This window comes from Tachypleus tridentatus, chromosome 10 (genome assembly GCF_004210375.1).
Source record: "Tachypleus tridentatus isolate NWPU-2018 chromosome 10, ASM421037v1, whole genome shotgun sequence".
Classification (NCBI taxonomy): Eukaryota; Metazoa; Arthropoda; class Merostomata; order Xiphosura; family Limulidae; genus Tachypleus; species Tachypleus tridentatus.
The window spans coordinates 90,258,987-90,281,141 of record NC_134834.1 but is presented as its reverse complement, the minus strand read 5'-3'; the positions used below and the strand labels follow the sequence as shown (position 1 = coordinate 90,281,141).

At 41.5% G+C, this 22,155-nt stretch overlaps 3 non-coding genes across 3 annotated transcripts; all 3 read left to right on the top strand.

Moving 5' to 3' along the window:
• The first annotated feature begins 774 nt into the window (after positions 1–774).
• Positions 775–893, top strand: LOC143231169 (5S ribosomal RNA). The gene has a single exon (XR_013016801.1). It is a non-coding gene; the product is annotated as a 5S ribosomal RNA (ribosomal RNA).
• A 1,726-nt stretch (positions 894–2,619) lies between these two features.
• Positions 2,620–2,738, top strand: LOC143231246 (5S ribosomal RNA). The gene has a single exon (XR_013016870.1). It is a non-coding gene; the product is annotated as a 5S ribosomal RNA (ribosomal RNA).
• A 16,614-nt stretch (positions 2,739–19,352) lies between these two features.
• On the top strand, positions 19,353–19,471 carry LOC143231238 (5S ribosomal RNA). The gene has a single exon (XR_013016863.1). It is a non-coding gene; the product is annotated as a 5S ribosomal RNA (ribosomal RNA).
• The last annotated feature ends 2,684 nt before the right edge of the window (positions 19,472–22,155 follow it).

Here is a 22,155-nt window from a genome sequence, read left to right as displayed (position 1 = left end):
CACGCTTCCGACTCGCGAACGGTAGTAGCCGAGTGTGACAGGTGCTGTTCCTTTATTCATTCTGTTTCTATAACGTCAGAGAATTATTCCCAGTTTTGCAACGTACTTTCATTAATATCCATACACTTCTTTAGCGAGAGACAAAAGAGCGACTTCTGAGGCACTCCCACTAGACGGTAACCAGCGTTTAATACTATTTTGTTGTAGGGGAGAAGGAGGCGAGTACACACGACTTCTCCCGATGGAAACCAAAATACACGTTAATAAACACAGGTAAATTAATGTGTATAGCCAAATGACGAATAAAAGAAGGTGAATATTAAATAATTCTAATCCCGATGCAAGCTCGTGTTAAAATCTAAATTCTGCACACACATCTGTAAGTGATGGGATGTGGGCCTGTGTAACGAGAGTAAAATACCAGATTTTACGAAAGTAGGTCCGAAAGAAATATAAAGAAGACATAAACACCAACATGTGACTAAAAGACGTTTGAGAAAAGTTCTCAGAGGCTAAATTGATCAATTTAAGTGTTCCATGTCAATGACACACACGCCTGTGAGCGACAGTTTCCATACCCCCGAAATGACACTCGTGTAGTTCCGGGGATGTGTAACGCAAACCAGAGTTATCAGGCTCCACTTTCCAGCGTCCTCCAGTAAAAGTGAATTACTAAAGCATCTCTTATATTTCACAACTAGGAAATTTTGGGCTGCGACAACGATTTTCTTTAGAGTAACACTTAAAACACCAAATAAGAAAGAGAATTAAACTGTCATCGTTCATACCACGTTGAAAGCGCCGGTTCTCGTCCGATCACCGAAGCTAAGCAACGGCGGGCCCGGTTAGTACTTGGGAGGGTGACCACCTGGGAATACCGGGTGATGATGACTTTTTTTTTTTTTTTTTTTTCACGTTGAAATTTGTAGGTCTCGCAAAGAGCTGATCGATACCTCTCACTTTTTTTTTTTTTTTCACAATTTCTGATTTAAGAGATAAAAATCCTTCCCGAAAGAGAGAAAGAAAGTGGTTGGCTCAATTGAAGTGCCTTAATATTAGGTGTTTATAATGGTAAACTGTTGGGAAAACATTTTTGTTATAGGAACTATTCAACTTTTCCCATCAACAAGTCAGTTGATAAAACACGCTTCGAAAACGAAGTTCAAACATTCATTTCCTGCGATCGTTCAAGAAAAGTAGCAGCTCTCTAAGCAGGTGGCGTGAGCCGCGTTCCATTTCACTTTAAACCAAACCCCTCCAATCAGACGTATATTGAGAGAAAAGAAATAAACTATCTTCGCGGGTCGATCTTCGGAATGCACAAAGGGTGCGAAATCTACAAAACAGAAACTTCGTTAATGAGTAGATCCAGCCCACATCAATCTAAGGCAGTCTTATACAGATGGAATTTAAAACGTTTCCCTATTTCACAAAATTGTCTCGCTCGTGCACGTTTTGCCTAAGAAAAAGCAATTGTCGAGGGATCTGTCTGCTACACAGAAAAGGCGATGCGACAAATATTTCGAGTTTCCTTACATAACGTTCGTTCGCTACGTTTTGTAAAATTACTTTGTCTAGAAATATAACCCAGCAGAGAGAGCCTTCACTCGGAGACACCGACGATTGCACACCTTATTTATAAATCAAATATCTATTTTATATGTATGTGCATTTGAAAATTAACTTTCCAATAACGACAAGAGTCTTTGCTATTGGAGTATAAAACAAAATAGGCGAGTAGAAACAACAAGAAAAAAAAAGTTACAAAACAGTAAAAGCAAAATTGAAAACATAGCAGTGAAAGCAAAACGCGAAGGAAACGTCTTCAGATAAGTAGGAACTCGGTACGTGGCACGCTTCCGACTCGCGAACGGTAGTAGCCGAGTGTGACAGGTGCTGTTCCTTTATTCATTCTGTTTCTATAACGTCAGAGAATTATTCCCAGTTTTTGCAACGTACTTTCATTAATATCCATACACTTCTTTAGCGAGAGACAAAAGAGCGACTTCTGAGGCACTCCCACTAGACGGTAACCAGCGTTTAATACTATTTTGTTGTAGGGGGAGAAGGAGGCGAGTACACACGACTTCTCCCGATGGAAACCAAAATACACGTTAATAAACACAGGTAAATTAATGTGTATAGCCAAATGACGAATAAAAGAAGGTGAATATTAAATAATTCTAATCCCGATGCAAGCTCGTGTTAAAATCTAAATTCTGCACACACATCTGTAAGTGATGGGATGTGGGCCTGTGTAACGAGAGTAAAATACCAGATTTTACGAAAGTAGGTCCGAAAGAAATATAAAGAAGACATAAACACCAACATGTGACTAAAAGACGTTTGAGAAAAGTTCTCAGAGGCTAAATTGATCAATTTAAGTCAATGACACACACGCCTGTGAGCGACAGTTTCCATACCCCCGAAATGACACTCGTGTAGTTCCGGGGATGTGTAACGCAAACCAGAGTTATCAGGCTCCACTTTCCAGCGTCCTCCAGTAAAAGTGAATTTCTAAAGCATCTCTTATATTTCACAACTAGGAAATTTTAGGCTGCGACAACGATTTTCTTTAGAGTAACACTTAAAACACCAAATAAGAAAGAAAATTAAACTGTCATCGTTCATACCACGTTGAAAGCGCCGGTTCTCGTCCGATCACCGAAGCTAAGCAACGGCGGGCCCGGTTAGTACTTGGGAGGGTGACCACCTGGGAATACCGGGTGATGATGACTTTTTTTTTTTTTTTTTTTTTCACGTTGAAATTTGTAGGTCTCGCAAAGAGCTGATCGATACCTCTCACTTTTTTTTCACAATTTCTGATTTAAGAGATAAAAAATCCTTCCCGAAAGAGAGAAAGAAAGTGGTTGGCTCAATTGAAGTGCCTTAATACTAGGTGTTTATAATGGTAAACTGTTGGGAAAACATTTTGTTATAGGAACCAATCAACTTTTCCCATCAACAAGTCAGTTGATAAAACACGCTTCGAAAACGAAGTTCAAACATTCATTTCCTGCGATCGTTCAAGAAAAGTAGCAGCTCTCTAAGCAGGTGGCGTGAGCCGCGTTCCATTTCACTTTAAACCAAACCCCTCCAATCAGACGTATATTGGAGAGAAAAGAAATAAACTATCTTCGCGGGTCGATCTTCGGAATGCACAAAGGGTGCGAAATCTACAAAACAGAAACTTCGTTAATGAGTAGATCCAGCCCACATCAATCTAAGGCAGTCTTATACAGATGGAATTTAAAACGTTTCCCTATTTCACAAAATTGTCTCGCTCGTGCACGTTTTGCCTAAGAAAAGCAATTGTCGAGGGATCTGTCTGCTACACAGAAAAGGCGATGCGACAAATATTTCGAGTTTCCTTACATAACGTTCGTTCGCTACGTTTTGTAAAATTACTTTGTCTAGAAATATAACCCAGCAGAGAGAGCCTTCACTCGGAGACACCGACGATTGCACACCTTATTTATAAATCAAATATCTATTTTATATGTATGTGCATTTGAAAATTAACTTTCCAATAACGACAAGAGTCTTTGCTATTGGAGTATAAAACAAAATAGGCGAGTAGAAACAACAAGAAAAAAAAAAGTTACAAAACAGTAAAAGCAAAATTGAAAACATAGCAGTGAAAGCAAAACGCGAAGAAAACGTCTTCAGATAAGTAGGAACTCGGTACGTGGCACGCTTCCGACTCGCGAACGGTAGTAGCCGAGTGTGACAGGTGCTGTTCCTTTATTCATTCTGTTTCTATAACGTCAGAGAATTATTCCCAGTTTTGCAACGTACTTTCATTAATATCCATACACTTCTTTAGCGAGAGACAAAAGAGCGACTTCTGAGGCACTCCCACTAGACGGTAACCAGCGTTTAATACTATTTTGTTGTAGGGGAGAAGGAGGCGAGTACACACGACTTCTCCCGATGGAAACCAAAATACACGTTAATAAACACAGGTAAATTAATGTGTATAGCCAAATGACGAATAAAAGAAGGTGAATATTAAATAATTCTAATCCCGATGCAAGCTCGTGTTAAAAATCTAAATTCTGCACACACATCTGTAAGTGATGGGATGTGGGCCTGTGTAACGAGAGTAAAATACCAGATTTTACGAAAGTAGGTCCGAAAGAAATATAAAGAAGACATAAACACCAACATGTGACTAAAAGACGTTTGAGAAAAGTTCTCAGAGGCTAAATTGATCAATTTAAGTGTTCCATGTCAATGACACACACGCCTGTGAGCGACAGTTTCCATACCCCCGAAATGACACTCGTGTAGTTCCGGGGATGTGTAACGCAAACCAGAGTTATCAGGCTCCACTTTCCAGCGTCCTCCAGTAAAAGTGAATTCCTAAAGCATCTCTTATATTTCACAACTAGGAAATTTTGGGCTGCGACAACGATTTTCTTTAGAGTAACACTTAAAACACCAAATAAGAAAGAGAATTAAACTGTCATCGTTCATACCACGTTGAAAGCGCCGGTTCTCGTCAACGAGTACAGACGTGTTTTCGAGCTCCTCATTGCCTTAGTGTAAATTTAACAGCTAAGCCTAGTGAGCGTGTAGTTCTTTTTTTTTTTGCTAGATTTTTATTTTTCCAAGTTGTTTGACGATGTCTTCATCAACCAAGAAGGTCATGGAAGTTATGCGTCGTACAGTTTTTGTGGAAACGACAACTTCAAGCCATGGGGACGTTATCCATTCTGTTATTTCTACGTTTGGTGCTGCTTCGGTCACTGCCGTAGTTCCTCGCCCGGGTGGATATGAGGTAACTTTTGTTCTTCCCGACGATGTGGACCTGGCTATAGATGCTGGTCTAACTGTAAATGGTGTGCACTGTTCGGCTAATGGTGTCACTAAACGTACTATTACTGTGTCATTTATGGACGTACCCGAATATATCGACGATGATATTATTCTAAATAAACTTAAAGATTATGATTGTGAGGTGAAAAGCCCTATTGTGTGGAAGAGGGACCAGGGCATATACTTAGGTATACGCCATGTTCGTGTGTGTTTTAGTGAGAAGTGTATCTCTTTGCCGTACGTAGTAAAAGTTTTGATCCTTTGGGCAAGGCGGTATTGGTAAAAGTGAAGCATGATCGCCAGTCAAAAGTATGTAATTTATGTTTGGGGCGGATCATCTATATCGCGATTGCCCCAATTTATATGCCGACATTGTCATATGCAGGGACACGTCCGTCAACGTTGTCCCAAGCTTGTTGTTCCTCGAACTTCCTCTAGTGACGACGCTGAAGTGGCCACGCCTACTACTTCTCGTGACGCCGCTGAAGTAGACACGGCTGCTCCCTCTCGTGCAGTGCCTCATGATGTTGACACCATTTCTGTTTGTCCACGCGTTGATTCGGAGGTTCCCCTTTCAAAGAAGGCTGCAGCTACCCATCGGGTGGTGGACGATGTTTCTGCCCGACGATCGACGGTTTCTGGTGGGGCCAGGGAACGGGCAAGTAGTCACCCCCCTGCTGCAAGTCGCAATTTTGATCGTCACTTCCCGCCACTTCCGGTTAGTGGTGTGAGTACCGCCGGCGATGTGGAGGTGCCTCTTCCTCGTCGTTGGAGGTATGCTAGTGTGGTGGCAATGTCTCCTGGTGACACTTCTAAGAAGGGCAGTGGACGAAAACGGGTGTCGGACGTGCCAATACTACGGATATCTCGGGCGAAGGCGAAGGCGGTGTCGCAGCCTTAAATGTTTTTTGTGACAGTTTGTTTGTTTCAGTTCGTGTAAGACTGTCATTTATTGTTATTTGAACTTTGTGCATATTTGCTTAGATCTTTACATTTATTCTTGTTATTTTTGTGTTTGTGACAGTTTCCTTTCAATTCTTGTACCTTTACTTTCTCTTTAGCATGGTACATTTACTAAGGGTGGGAGTTTTGAATTGTAATGGGTTGCGTAATATTAGTAAGCTGTCTTATTATCTGGATTACTTTGTTACTAATTTTGATGTTGTTTGTTTACAGGAAACGTTTTTTACTGATGATTTTCCTGATGTCGTTCTGAAATTTTGGCCAGGTGTAGCTTTTTTTAATAATTCTACTTCTGGCCGACAAGGGGTTGCCATCTTGGTACAGCAGTTTTTGTGTGATAATGTTACATTCGTTTCTTCTGATGGGGTGGGTAGGGTTCTGACAGTCAAATTCAGTTTCGAGTCTTTGTCTTATCTGTTATCATCTGTGTACGCTCCTCGCGATATCTCCGAGCGACGGGAATTTTTCCAAAACTTGGAGTATTGTTTGGATGGTTGCACAGGATTGCTTGTTGTGGGAGATTTTAATTGTGTGGTGGATGTGGCACGCGATCGATTTCCGGTCCGTTTCTACCGAGACGCCAGCCGTTCGGCTTTTGTCCAGTTTCTTAATAGGTTTGATTTGCTTGATGCGCATTCACTCATATCGCCGACTACACCTGGTTTCACATGGAAGCGTTTTGTTAATGGTGAGATGATGTCGTCACGTATTGACAGGGTTTTGCTTTCTTCTACCTTGCAGGGGACTGTCCAACGTTTCCGTACGTTGTGGTTTCCTGCTACAGATCACGCTTTATTGGGCTTCGACCTTACTCTGCGACCAATTGTCAGAGGTCCTAATTTCTGGCACTTCAATAACCAGTTATTGAGGGATGCCGAATATGTGAAAGCCATTAAGCTGTTGATCGCCAGAAGTCGTAGTTGGTCAGTTTATGGGACTGATAAAATTAAATGGTATGAACAATTGAAATGCGCGTTCCGTATACTTACCGAGCGTTATTCGATTCTTCGTGCGCGGGCATCCCGTTCTCGCAAATGTCAGCTTGAGTCGTCCATCAATCGTGAGCTTCGAAAACTGACCCGTTTCCCTGGTAGATCTAAGGTCAAATTGTATGAACTTGAAGATGCATTGGAGACTTTGGATCACGATACCATAGAGGGGCGAGGATTCGATCTCATATTCGTTGGTTTGAGGAGGGTGAGAGATCTACATCTTACTTTCTTCGTATGGAAAAGGTCCGTCAAAGCAGAATTGAGTTTAGATCCATGCTCACTGATAGGGGTGTGGAGGTGTCCGGTGTGGAAGATATCGCTGCTGTTTTACATCAGTATTATTCCGCACTGTACTCTAAGGATATCGTTCTGCAGGCAGACATAGATTTAGTTCTCTCATTTGTTGATCGAACTCTTTCCAGTGAACAAGCTAATATTTGTGATGCTCCATTCACGGTTCCGGAAGTTATCGCTGCTTTAGACAGTTTACCGCTGGGCAAATCTCCTGGTTTGGATGGTTTTACCTCCGAATTTTTCAAATATTTTCTACCTCTTTTGTTGACGACTTTTATCTGTCTTGTCTCAACTGTTTCACTCTCCACAGTTGCTCCGTACAATGTGTTCTGGGGTAATTGTTCCTATCCCGAAAGGGGATCGACGGTTGGCGGCTAACAGCCGGCCTTTGACATTGCTTTGTACTGACTATAAGCTTTTGGCCAAAGTGCTGGCTCGTCGCCTTTCGTCTGTGATCTCCAGTTTAGTTTCAGATGACCAATCCGGGTGTATACCTGGACGGGACGTTGCTGATACTCCATTAACACTCGTTTTGCTATTGCAATCTTTAGCACGTACCGGCCAGGGTGGAATCTTTTTGAAGCTCGATCAGATGCAAGCTTTTGATCGGGTGGCCTATGACTATCTATTTCAACTTCTTCTGCGTATGGGTTTTGGTTCTACTTTTGTTCATTGGGTTCGTCTTTGCTATACTTCTATTTCTAGTTGTGTAAAGTTTAATGGATTTCTCACTAATGATTTTGCTATTACTCGGGGTATTCGTCAAGGATGCCCCATGTCTGCTCTACTTTACGTTCTCAGTGTCGAACCGTTACGAAATATGTTAGTCCATAATGTACATATTACTGGTATTGGTGGTGATGTGCTACTCACCACGCCTTCACTTACTTATCAGCATGCTGATGATACCACCTTAACCTTACGAGACGCCGAATCTTTGCCGCATGTGTTGGATGTCTGCCAAACTTTTGGCAAAGCTACTGGTGGGAAGATCAACTGGACCAAGAGTCAGGGTTTGTGGGTTGGGTGTTTGGCCTCTTCTGCAGACTTCGTCCTTGGTGAGTTGAGAATTTCCCAGGATCCTATTCGGATTTTGGGAATAGTTTTCCACTCTAATTTCGATGTCATGCTGCAAGATACGTGGCAGGGTGTATTGCGCAGGGTATCTCGTGTCTTGGTGTCGTGGCGATTTCGTTCTTTGTCGCTAAAGGGTAAATCTCTTGTGGTGAACTCCTTGGTGGCATCGGTGTTATGGTACCCGTTGAATATACTCCCGTTGCCAAGACAGTTTGAGGCTAGATTTCGCAAATGTATACTGGATTTTATTTGGCGGGGAGGTATACATAAAGTGGCATACGGTATTCTGATTCGGAGTTATGATTGTGGAGGTATCAACTTGGTTGATGTTAACACTCGTAAACTCGCATTCCGTTTGAAGTTGTTGCAGCGTTGTTTGGATGCTTCTTGTCCTTCCACCTTGCGACAACTTCTTTCTGGATTTTTTCTTGTTATGGTAATCTCTCTTTAAGCTTTCGGATTCTTCAATGCCGTATTTTGCCACGTTTTGTGAAATCGTTACCTTTCTATATTCAGGAAATGTTTCATGCCTGGAAGGTTCTTCTTGGGGATAAAGGGATTGTCCCAGCTCCTCTTTCCCCCCAAATTTTTGATGAACCTTTGTTTTTCAATCCGGCTATTGTTGATGTTCGCCACCGAACATTTCATTTTCCTGAATTTATTAACGCAGGTTTGGTTCAGGTCCGTCATTTAATGTACGAGGTGCTCCCTGCTTTTCTTCCGGTGGGGCAGTGATTGAAATGTGTACGGACGCTGACCCGTTGGCCAATGCCCGCACAATTTTTTCACATTTTCATATGCTCAAGGAGGCGTTGCCTGTGGAGTGGTTGCCGATTTTGTCTACCCAGCCGGCTCCTCTTCCGTCGTCCACATGTGTTGTGGATTTATATTTTCTGGACCACTCCGATAATCGAGTTCATTTTCAAGGTTTATCTCTGCGGCAACTGGTGGGATATATACAGTTTTCACTCGCTAATAACTTCCCTGCTCCATTCTACTGGGGGGATATTGTTCCTCCTGGAGACTGGAAACGCATTCGTAAAAACGCTTATTCTTCTTTTGTTGGTTTTTTTGTTTGTGATGTGGATTATTTACTCTGGTTGCGGGCGATTACCACAAATGTCAAGCTGATACATATGGACAGACATCCCACAGGGTTGTGCACTTTCTGTTCCCAGGCGCCAGAAACCATAGACCATCTGTTTTTCCAATGTCCTTTTGTACAGCCCTTGTGGTCATATGTATATAAATTATTGGCATTTTATTTTGGATGTCCCATATCAAACTGGGTATGGAGGAGATGCCTCTTAGTGGGATCTCATCCTTCGTTACCCAGGAGATGCTGGAACATATTCCGTTTAATTACAAGTTTGGCACGTCAGGTTATATGTTCTGCTCGTTCAGTTTCTTTGGCACGAAATCGCGTCATTCATTTAATTTCCATGTTTAAAGTGCGTGTACGGAGACATATATATCTTCATTATCATAGATCTTTGTTACATAACTCATTAAATGTTTTTTATTCTGTGTATTCTTATGTTGGTAGCTTGGTAACCCAAGGTGCCCAAGGTTATTTCTTGTGTACGTTGTTAAGATAAGTTGTTATTTCATTATATTTTTGTTACCAATGAAAGATCCATTGATTTCTTGTTTGTTAATGTTCATTATAATGTTTGTTGGATTACCTGCTGTTCCAATTACCTCTTTTATTTCTTTTTCCTTAATTTTATTAACTTTGTGGTAATTTTCAGCATGGTAATCTATAGAGTTATTGTTACATGCTAATTCATTAACTTGTGTTTTATTTGTTGTATTTCTGTGTATACCCCCTCGTTGAGGTGGGATAAATAAAGAGAAAAAAAAAAAAAAGCCGGTTCTCGTCCGATCACCGAAGCTAAGCAACGGCGGGCCCGGTTAGTACTTGGGAGGGTGACCACCTGGGAATACCGGGTGATGATGACTTTTTTTTTTTTTTTTTCACGTTGAGATTTGTAGGTCTCGCAAAGAGCTGATCGATACCTCTCAAATTTTTTCACAATTTCTGATTTAAGAGATAAAAAATCCTTCCCGAAAGAGAGAAAGAAAGTGGTTGGCTCAATTGAAGTGCCTTAATATTAGGTGTTTATAATGGTAAACTGTTGGGAAAACATTTTTGTTATAGGAACTAATCAACTTTTCCCATCAACAAGTCAGTTGATAAAACACGCTTCGAAAACGAAGTTCAAACATTCATTTCCTGCGATCGTTCAAGAAAAGTAGCAGCTCTCTAAGCAGGTGGCGTGAGCCGCGTTCCATTTCACTTTAAACCAAACCCCTCCAATCAGACGTATATTGAGAGAAAAGAAATAAACTATCTTCGCGGGTCGATCTTCGGAATGCACAAAGGGTGCGAAATCTACAAAACAGAAACTTCGTTAATGAGTAGATCCAGCCCACATCAATCTAAGGCAGTCTTATACAGATGGAATTTGAAACGTTTCCCTATTTCACAAAATTGTCTCGCTCGTGCACGTTTTGCCTAAGAAAAGCAATTGTCGAGGGATCTGTCTGCTACACAGAAAAGGCGATGCGACAAATATTTCGAGTTTCCTTACATAACGTTCGTTCGCTACGTTTTGTAAAATTACTTTGTCTAGAAATATAACCCAGCAGAGAGAGACTTCACTCGGAGACACCGACGATTGCACACCTTATTTATAAATCAAATATCTATTTTATATGTATGTACATTTGAAAATTAACTTTCCAATAACGACAAGAGTCTTTGCTATTGGAGTATAAAACAAAATAGGTGAGTAGAAACAACAAGAAAAAAAAAGTTACAAAACAGTAAAAGCAAAATTGAAAACATAGCAGTGAAAGCAAAACGCGAAGGAAACGTCTTCAGATAAGTAGGAACTCGGTACGTGGCACGCTTCCGACTCGCGAACGGTAGTAGCCGAGTGTGACAGGTGCTGTTCCTTTATTCATTCTGTTTCTATAACGTCAGAGAATTATTCCCAGTTTTGCAACGTACTTTCATTAATATCCATACACTTCTTTAGCGAGAGACAAAAGAGCGACTTCTGAGGCACTCCCACTAGACGGTAACCAGCGTTTAATACTATTTTGTTGTAGGGGAGAAGGAGGCGAGTACACACGACTTCTCCCGATGGAAACCAAAATACACGTTAATAAACACAGGTAAATTAATGTGTATAGCCAAATGACGAATAAAAGAAGGTGAATATTAAATAATTCTAATCCCGATGCAAGCTCGTGTTAAAATCTAAATTCTGCACACACATCTGTAAGTGATGGGATGTGGGCCTGTGTAACGAGAGTAAAATACCAGATTTTGCGAAAGTAGGTCCGAAAGAAATATAAAGAAGACATAAACACCAACATGTGACTAAAAGACGTTTGAGAAAAGTTCTCAGAGGCTAAATTGATCAATTTAAGTGTTCCATGTCAATGACACACACGCCTGTGAGCGACAGTTTCCATACCCCCGAAATGACACTCGTGTAGTTCCGGGGATGTGTAACGCAAACCAGAGTTATCAGGCTCCACTTTCCAGCGTCCTCCAGTAAAAGTGAATTCCTAAAGCATCTCTTATATTTCACAACTAGGAAATTTTGGGCTGCGACAACGATTTTCTTTTAGAGTAACACTTAAAACACCAAATAAGAAAGAGAATTAAACTGTCATCGTTCATACCACGTTGAAAGCGCCGGTTCTCGTCCTCGAGTGCAGACGTGTTTTTTTTCTCGCTCCTGATAGCCTTAGTGTGAGTTTCGTAGCTAAGCCTTAGTGTGAGTTTAGTAGCTAAGCCTAGTGAGCGTACAGTTCTTTTTTTTGTTTCTAGTTTTGTGCTTTTGTTATTTGTTGAATATGTGTTCAGCTTCTCAAACAAGTATGGAAGTAATGCATCGCACGGTGTTTGTGGAAACTTCAATTCAAACCATGGGGACGTGATCCATGCTGTTATGAATACGTTTGGTGCTGCTTCGGTTACTGCTGTTGTTCCTCGCCCGGGAGGTTATGAGGTAACTTTTGTTCTCCCTGCTGACGTAGACCTAGCTGTCGATGCTGGTCTTGTTGTAAATGGCGTACACTGTTTGGCTAATGGTGTAACTAAACGCACTATTACTGTTTCTTTTATGGAAGTACCAGAATATATAGCCGATGATGTTCTTTTAAATAAACTTAAGGATTTTTCTTGTGAAGTAAGGAGCCCTATAGTGTGGAAGAGAGACCAAGGCATATATTTAGGTATACGCCATGTTCGTGTGTCTTTTAGTGAAAAGTGTATCTCTTTGCCGTACGTTGTGAAAGTTTTTGATCCTTTGGGGAAGGCGGTTATGTTAAAGGTGAAGCATGATCGCCAGTCAAAAGTGTGTAATTTATGTTTGGGGGCGGATCATTTATATCGCGATTGTCCCCAATTTATTTGCCGACATTGTCATGTGCAAGGACATGTTCGGCAACGTTGTCCCAAGCTTGTTGTTCCTCGGCCTTCTTCTTGTGACGACGATGATGTGGCCGCGCCCACTTCTCGTGACGACGCTGACGTGGCCACGCCCACTCCTTCTCGTGACGACGCTGACGTGGCCACGCCCACTCCTTCTCGTGACGACGCTGACGTGGCCACGCCCACTCCTTATCGTGACGAGGTTGACGTGGCCACGGTTGTTCCTTCTCGTGCAGTGCCTGAAGACGCTGAAAGACTATCTGTTCATCAACGCGCTGATTCGGAGGTTTCCATTTCAAAGGAGACTACAGCTACCCCTTGGGTGGATGTATCTTCCAGGCGACCGACGGTTTCTGGTGGGGCCAGGGAACGGGCTAGTAGTCTTCCCCCTGCTGGACGACGTAATTTTGATCGACACTTCCCACCACTTACGGTTAGTGGTGAACGTACCGCCGGCGATGTGGAGGTGCCTCTTCAACGTCGTTGGAAGTATGCTAGTGTGGTGGCGATGAATCCAGGTAACACCTCAAAGATCAGTAGACGGAAACGGGTGTCGGACGTCCCGATACTTAGGAAACCTCGTGCAAAGGCGAAGGCGGTGTCTCAAACATAAATGATTGTTGTTGTTTTTTGTTTTTTTTTTTGTTTTTTTTTTTTGTTTGTTTGTTTGTTTGTTTCATTTTAGTGTAAGAATGTGTTTTATTGTTAACTGTACTTTGTACATATTTGCTCAATTCTTTACGATTGTTCTTGTAACTTTTGTGTAAGATACAGTTTAATTTTAATTCTCGTTCCTGTTTGTCGTCTTTTGCATGTTACATTCACTCAGGGTGGGGGTTTGAATTGTAATGGGTTGCGTAATGTTAGTAAGCTGGCTTATTATCTGGATTACTTTGTTACTAATTTTGATGTTGTTTGTTTACAGGAAACGTTTTTACTGATGATTTTCAAGATGTTGTACTGAAATATTGGCCAGGTTTAGCTTTTTTTAATAATTCTCTTACTGGACGACAAGGGGTTGCCATCTTGTTACAGCGGTTTTTGAGGGATAATGTTACATTCGTTTCTTCTGATGGGGTGGGTAGGGTTTTGACTGTAAAATTAACTTTCGAGACTTCGTCTTTCCTGCTATCATCAGTATATGCTCCTCGCGATATTTATGAGAGACGGGATTTTTTCCACACCTTAACCTATAACTTAGATGATTGCACGGGATTACTCGTTGTGGGGGATTTTAATTGTGTGGTGGATGTGTCACGCGATCGATTTCCTGTTCGTTTCTCCCGTGATGCTAGTCGTTCGGCTTTTGTTCAGTTCCTCAGTAAGTTTGATTTACTTGATGCGCATTCTCTCTTATCGCCGACTACCCCTGGTTTCACGTGGAAGAGCTTTGTTAATGGTGAGATGTTGTCGTCTCGTATTGATAAGGTTTTGCTATCATCTACCTTACAGGGGACTGTCAAACGCTTACGTACGTTGTGGTTTCCTGCTACAGATCATGCTTTATTGGGCTTCGAGCTTACACTGCGGCCCGTTGTCAGAGGTCCTAATTTCTGGCACTTCAATAACCAGTTGTTGATGGATGCCGAATATGTGAAAGCCATTAAGCTGTTAATCGCCAGAAGTCGAAGTTGGACAGTATATGGGACTAATAAAATTTCGTGGTATGAAACATTGAAATCCGCGTTCCGTTCACTTACCCAGCGATATTCGCTTCTTCGAGCGCGGGCATCCCGTTCTCGCAAATGTCAGCTTGAGTCGTCCATCAATCGTGAGCTTCGAAAACTGTCTCGTTTCCCTGGTAGGTCTAAGGTAAAATTATATGAACTCGAAGATGAATTGGAGACTTTGGATCACCATACGATAGAGGGGGCGAGGATTCGTTCTCATATTCGTTGGTTTGAGGAGGGTGAGAGGTCTACCTCTTACTTTCTTCGTATGGAAAGAGTCCGACAGAGCAGAATTGAGTTTCGATCCATGCTCACTGATGGGGTGAAGAAGTGTCCGATGCGGATGATGTCGCTGCTGTTCTGCATCAATATTATTCAGCACTATATACTGAAGATATTGTTCTGCAGGACGACATCGATTTCGTTCTCACCTTTGTTGATAAAACTCTCACCCATGAACAAGCTGATATTTGTGATGCTCCATTCACGATTTCGGAAATTCTCGCTGCTCTAGACAGTTTACCAATTGGCAAATCTCCTGGTTTGGATGGTTTTACGTCCGAATTTTACAAATGTTTCCTCCCTCATTTTGTTGACGACTTTGTGTCTGTCCTGTCTGACCTTTTTCTCTCTCCACAGTTGCTCAGTTCAATGTGTTCGGGGTAATTGTTCCTATCCCGAAAGGCGGGGATCGACGGTTGGCGGCTAACAGCCGGCCTTTGACATTGCTATGTTCTGACTATAAGCTTCTGGCCAAAGTGCTGGCTCGTCGCCTTTCGTCTGTGATCTCCAGTTTAGTTTCAGATGACCAATCCGGGTGTATACCTGGACGGGACGTTGCTGATACTCCGTTAACACTCGTTTTGCTATTGCAATCTTTAGCACGTACCGGCCAGGGTGGAATCTTTTTGAAGCTCGATCAGATGCAAGCCTTTGATCGGGTGGCCTATGAGTATCTATTTCAACTTCTTGTGCGTATGGGTTTTGGTTCTACTTTTGTTCATTGGGTTCGTCTTTGCTATACTTCTATTTCTAGTTGTGTTAAGTTTAATGGATTTCTCACAAATGATTTTGCTGTAACTCGGGGTATTCGTCAAGGATGCCCAATGTCTGCTTTACTTTACGTTCTCAGTGTCGAACCGTTACGAAATATGTTAGTTCATAATGTTCATATTACTGGTATTGGGGTGATGTGTTCCTCAACACGCCGTCCCTTATTTATCAGCATGCTGATGATACCACTTTGACCTTACGAGACGCCAAATCTTTGCCTCATGTGTTGGATGTATGCCAAACTTTTGGCAGAGCTACTGGGGGAAGGATCAACTTGGCCAAAAGTCAGGGTTTGTGGGTTGGGTGTTTGGCCTCTTCTGCAGACTTTGTCCTGGATGAGTTGAGAATTTCCCAGGATCCTATTAGGATTTTAGGTATAGTTTTCCACTCCCATTTCGATGTAATGCTGCAGGATACGTGGCAGGATGTTTTGCGCAGGGTATCTCGTATCTTGGTGTCGTGGCGTTTTCGTTCATTGTCACTAAAGGGTAAATCTCTTGTGGTGAATTCCTTGGTAGCATCTGTGTTGTGGTACACGTTGCAAATTCTGCCGTTGCCAACACAGTTTGAGGCTCGATTTCGCAAATGTATTCTTGATTTTATTTGGCGGGGAGGTATACATAAAGTGGCATACGGTATTCTGATCGGAGTTATGATTGTGGAGGTATCAACTTGGTTGATATTAATGCTCGTAAACTTGCATTCCGTTTGAGATTGTTGCAGCGTTGTTTGGATGCTTCTTGTCCTTCCACCCTGCGACAACTTCTTTCTGGATTTTTTTCTTGTTATGGCAATCTCGCTTTGGGCTTTCGGATTCTTCAATGCCGAATTTTGCCACGTTTTGTGAAATCGTTACCTTTGTATATTCAGGAAATGTTTCATGCCTGGAAGGTTCTTCTTGGGGAAAGAGGGATTGTCGCAGCTCCTCTTTCCCCACAAAATTTTGATGAACCTTTGTTTTTCAATCCGGCTATTGTGGATGTTCGGAACCGAACATTTAATTTTCCTGAATTTATCAACGCAGGTTTGGTTCAGGTCCGACATTTGTTGTACGAGGTGCTCCCAGGTTTTCTTCCGGTGAGGGCGGTGATTGAAATGTGTACGGACGCTGATCCGTTGGTCAATGTCCGCACAATTGTTTCACATTTTAATATGCTGAAGGAGGCGTTGCCTGTGGACTGGTTGACGGTTTTGTCCAACCAGCCGGCTCCTCTCCCATCGACCACACTTGTTGTAGATTTATATTTTCTGGACCACTCTGATAACCGGGTTCATTTTCAAGGTTTATCTGTGAAGCAACTGGTGGGTCATATACAGTGTTCACTAGCTACTAATTTACCTGCTCCATTCTACTGGGGATATTGTTCCTCCTGGAGATTGGAAACTCATTCGAAAAACGCTTATTCTTCTTTTGTGGGTTTTCATGTTTGTGATGTGGATTATTTACTTTGGTTGCGGGCGATAACCACTAATGTCAAGCTGTACATATGGACAGACATCCCACAGGGTTGTGCACTTTCTGTTCACAGGCGCGGGAAACCATAGACCATCTGTTTTTCCTATGTCCTTTTGTGCAGCCTTTGTGGTCATATGTATATAAATTATTGGCGTTTTATTTTGGATGTCCCATATCTAACTGGGTATGGAGGAGATGCCTCTTAGTGGGACCTCACCCTTCGTTACCCGGGAGATGCTGGAACATATTCCGTTTGATTACTAGTTTGGCACGTCAGGTTATATGTTCTGCTCGTTCAGTTTCTTTGGCACGTCATCGCGAAATTCATTTAATTTCCATGTTTAAAGTGCGTGTACGGAGACATATATATCTTCATTATCATAGATCTTTGTTACATAACTCATTAAATGTTTTTTATTCTGTGTATTCTTATGTTGGTAGCTTGGTAACCCAAGGTGCCCAAGGTTATTTCTTGTGTACGTTGTTAAGATAAGTTGTTATTTCATTATATTTTTGTTACCAATGAAAGATCCATTGATTTCTTGTTTGTTAATGTTCATTATAATGTTTGTTGGATTACCTGCTGTTCCAATTACCTCTTTTATTTCTTTTTCCTTAATTTTATTAACTTTGTGGTAATTTTCAGCATGGTAATCTATAGAGTTATTGTTACATGCTAATTCATTAACTTGTGTTTTATTTGTTGTATTTCTGTGTATACCCCCTCGTTGAGGTGGGATAAATAAAGAGAAAAAAAAAAAAAAAAAAGCCGGTTCTCGTCCGATCACCGAAGCTAAGCAACGGCGGGCCCGGTTAGTACTTGGGAGGGTGACCACCTGGGAATACCGGGTGATGATGACTTTTTTTTTTTTTTTTTTTCACGTTGAAATTTGTAGGTCTCGCAAAGAGCTGATCGATACCTCTCACTTTTTTCACAATTTCTGATTTAAGAGATAAAAAATCCTTCCCGAAAGAGAGAAAGAAAGTGGTTGGCTCAATTGAAGTGCCTTAATACTAGGTGTTTATAATGGTAAACTGTTGGGAAAACATGTTTGTTATAGGAACTATTCAACTTTTCCATCAACAAGTCAGTTGATAAAACACGCTTCGAAAACGAAGTTCAAACATTCATTTCCTGCGATCGTTCAAGAAAAGTAGCAGCTCTCTAAGCAGGTGGCGTGAGCCGCGTTCCATTTCACTTTAAACCAAACCCCTCAATCAGACGTATATTGAGAGAAAAGAAATAAACTATCTTCGCGGGTCGATCTTCGGAATGCACAAAGGGTGCGAAATCTACAAAACAGAAACTTCGTTAATGAGTAGATCCAGCCCACATCAATCTAAGGCAGTCTTATACAGATGGAATTTAAAACGTTTCCCTATTTCACAAAATTGTCTCGCTCGTGCACGTTTTGCCTAAGAAAAGCAATTGTCGAGGGATCTGTCTGCTACACAGAAAAGGCGATGCGACAAATATTTCGAGTTTCCTTACATAACGTTCGTTCGCTACGTTTTGTAAAATTACTTTGTCTAGAAATATAACCCAGCAGAGAGAGACTTCACTCGGAGACACCGACGATTGCACACCTTATTTATAAATCAAATATCTATTTTATATGTATGTACATTTGAAAATTAACTTTCCAATAACGACAAGAGTCTTTGCTATTGGAGTATAAAACAAAATAGGTGAGTAGAAACAACAAGAAAAAAAAAGTTACAAAACAGTAAAAGCAAAATTGAAAACATAGCAGTGAAAGCAAAACGCGAAGGAAACGTCTTCAGATAAGTAGGAACTCGATACGTGGCACGCTTCCGACTCGCGAACGGTAGTAGCCGAGTGTGACAGGTGCTGTTCCTTTATTCATTCTGTTTCTATAACGTCAGAGAATTATTCCCAGTTTTGCAACGTACTTTCATTAATATCCATACACTTCTTTAGCGAGAGACAAAAGAGCGACTTCTGAGGCACTCCCACTAGACGGTAACCAGCGTTTAATACTATTTTGTTGTAGGGGAGAAGGAGGCGAGTACACACGACTTCTCCCGATGGAAACCAAAATACACGTTAATAAACACAGGTAAATTAATGTGTATAGCCAAATGACGAATAAAAGAAGGTGAATATTAAATAATTCTAATCCCGATGCAAGCTCGTGTTAAAATCTAAATTCTGCACACACATCTGTAAGTGATGGGATGTGGGCCTGTGTAACGAGAGTAAAATACCAGATTTTGCGAAAGTAGGTCCGAAAGAAATATAAAGAAGACATAAACACCAACATGTGACTAAAAGACGTTTGAGAAAAGTTCTCAGAGGCTAAATTGATCAATTTAAGTCAATGACACACACGCCTGTGAGCGACAGTTTCCATACCCCCGAAATGACACTCGTGTAGTTCCGGGGATGTGTAACGCAAACCAGAGTTATCAGGCTCCACTTTCCAGCGTCCTCCAGTAAAAGTGAATTCCTAAAGCATCTCTTATATTTCACAACTAGGAAATTTTGGGCTGCGACAACGATTTTCTTTAGAGTAACACTTAAAACACCAAATAAGAAAGAGAATTAAACTGTCATCGTTCATACCACGTTGAAAGCGCCGGTTCTCGTCCGATCACCGAAGCTAAGCAACGGCGGGCCCGGTTAGTACTTGGGAGGGTGACCACCTGGGAATACCGGGTGATGATGACTTTTTTTTTTTTTTTTTTCTCGTTGAAATTTGTAGGTCTCGCAAAGAGCTGATCGATACCTCTCAATTTCTGATTTAAGAGATTTTTCACAATTTCTGATTTAAGAGATAAAAATCCTTCCCGAAATTCAAACAAGAGAGAAAAAGAAAGTGGTTGGCTCAATTGAAGTGCCTTAATACTAGGTGTTTATAATGGTAAACTGTTGGGAAAACATTTTGTTATAGGAACTAAAACGTTTCAACTTTTCCATCAACAAGTCAGTTGATAAAACACGCTTCGAAAACGAAGTTCAAACATTCATTTCCTGCGATCGTTCAAGAAAAGTAGCAGCTCTCTAAGCAGGTGGCGTGAGCCGCGTTCCATTTCACTTTAAACCAAACCCTCCAATCAGACGTATATTGAGAGAAAAGAAATAAACTATCTTCGCGGGTCGATCTTCGGAATGCACAAAGGGTGCGAAATCTACAAAACAGAAACTTCGTTAATGAGTAGATCCAGCCCACATCAATCTAAGGCAGTCTTATACAGATGGAATTTAAAACGTTTCCCTATTTCACAAAATTGTCTCGCTCGTGCACGTTTTGCCTAAGAAAAGCAATTGTCGAGGGATCTGTCTGCTACACAGAAAAGGCGATGCGACAAATATTTCGAGTTTCCTTACATAACGTTCGTTCGCTACGTTTTGTAAAATTACTTTGTCTAGAAATATAACCCAGCAGAGAGAGCCTTCACTCGGAGACACCGACGATTGCACACCTTATTTATAAATCAAATATCTATTTTATATGTATGTGCATTTGAAAATTAACTTTCCAATAACGACAAGAGTCTTTGCTATTGGAGTATAAAACAAAATAGGCGAGTAGAAACAACAAGAAAAAAAAAGTTACAAAACAGTAAAAGCAAAATTGAAAACATAGCAGTGAAAGCAAAACGCGAAGGAAACGTCTTCAGATAAGTAGGAACTCGGTACGTGGCACGCTTCCGACTCGCGAACGGTAGTAGCCGAGTGTGACAGGTGCTGTTCCTTTATTCATTCTGTTTCTATAACGTCAGAGAATTATTCCCAGTTTTTGCAACGTACTTTCATTAATATCCATACACTTCTTTAGCGAGAGACAAAAGAGCGACTTCTGAGGCACTCCCACTAGACGGTAACCAGCGTTTAATACTATTTTGTTGTAGGGGGAGAAGGAGGCGAGTACACACGACTTCTCCCGATGGAAACCAAAATACACGTTAATAAACACAGGTAAATTAATGTGTATAGCCAAATGACGAATAAAAGAAGGTGAATATTAAATAATTCTAATCCCGATGCAAGCTCGTGTTAAAATCTAAATTCTGCACACACATCTGTAAGTGATGGGATGTGGGCCTGTGTAACGAGAGTAAAATACCAGATTTTGCGAAAGTAGGTCCGAAAGAAATATAAAGAAGACATAAACACCAACATGTGACTAAAAGACGTTTGAGAAAAGTTCTCAGAGGCTAAATTGATCAATTTAAGTCAATGACACACACGCCTGTGAGCGACAGTTTCCATACCCCCGAAATGACACTCGTGTAGTTCCGGGATGTGTAACGCAAACCAGAGTTATCAGGCTCCACTTTCCAGCGTCCTCCAGTAAAAGTGAATTCCTAAAGCATCTCTTATATTTCACAACTAGGAAATTTTGGGCTGCGACAACGATTTTCTTTTAGAGTAACACTTAAAACACCAAATAAGAAAGAGAATTAAACTGTCATCGTTCATACCACGTTGAAAGCGCCGGTTCTCGTCAACGAGTACAGACGTGTTTTTCGAGCTCCTCATTGCCTTAGTGTAAATTTAACAGCTAAGCCTAGTGAGCGTGTAGTTCTTTTTTTTGCTAGATTTTTATTTTTCCAAGTTGTTTGACGATGTCTTCATCAACCAAGAAGGTCATGGAAGTTATGCGTCGTACAGTTTTTGTGGAAACGACAACTTCAAGCCATGGGGACGTTATCCATTCTGTTATTTCTACGTTTGGTGCTGCTTCGGTCACTGCCGTAGTTCCTCGCCCGGGTGGATATGAGGTAACTTTTGTTCTTCCCGACGATGTGGACCTGGCTATAGATGCTGGTCTAACTGTAAATGGTGTGCACTGTTCGGCTAATGGTGTCACTAAACGTACTATTACTGTGTCATTTATGGACGTACCCGAATATATCGACGATGATATTATTCTAAATAAACTTAAAGATTATGATTGTGAGGTGAAAAGCCCTATTGTGTGGAAGAGGGACCAGGGCATATACTTAGGTATACGCCATGTTCGTGTGTGTTTTAGTGAGAAGTGTATCTCTTTGCCGTACGTAGTAAAAGTTTTTGATCCTTTGGGCAAGGCGGTAATGGTAAAAGTGAAGCATGATCGCCAGTCAAAAGTATGTAATTTATGTTTGGGGGCGGATCATCTATATCGCGATTGCCCCCAATTTATATGCCGACATTGTCATATGCAGGGACACGTCCGTCAACGTTGTCCCAAGCTTGTTGTTCCTCGAACTTCCTCTAGTGACGACGCTGAAGTGGCCACGCCTACTACTTCTCGTGACGCCGCTGAAGTAGACACGGCTGCTCCCTCTCGTGCAGTGCCTCATGATGTTGACACCATTTCTGTTTGTCCACGCGTTGATTCGGAGGTTCCCCTTTCAAAGAAGGCT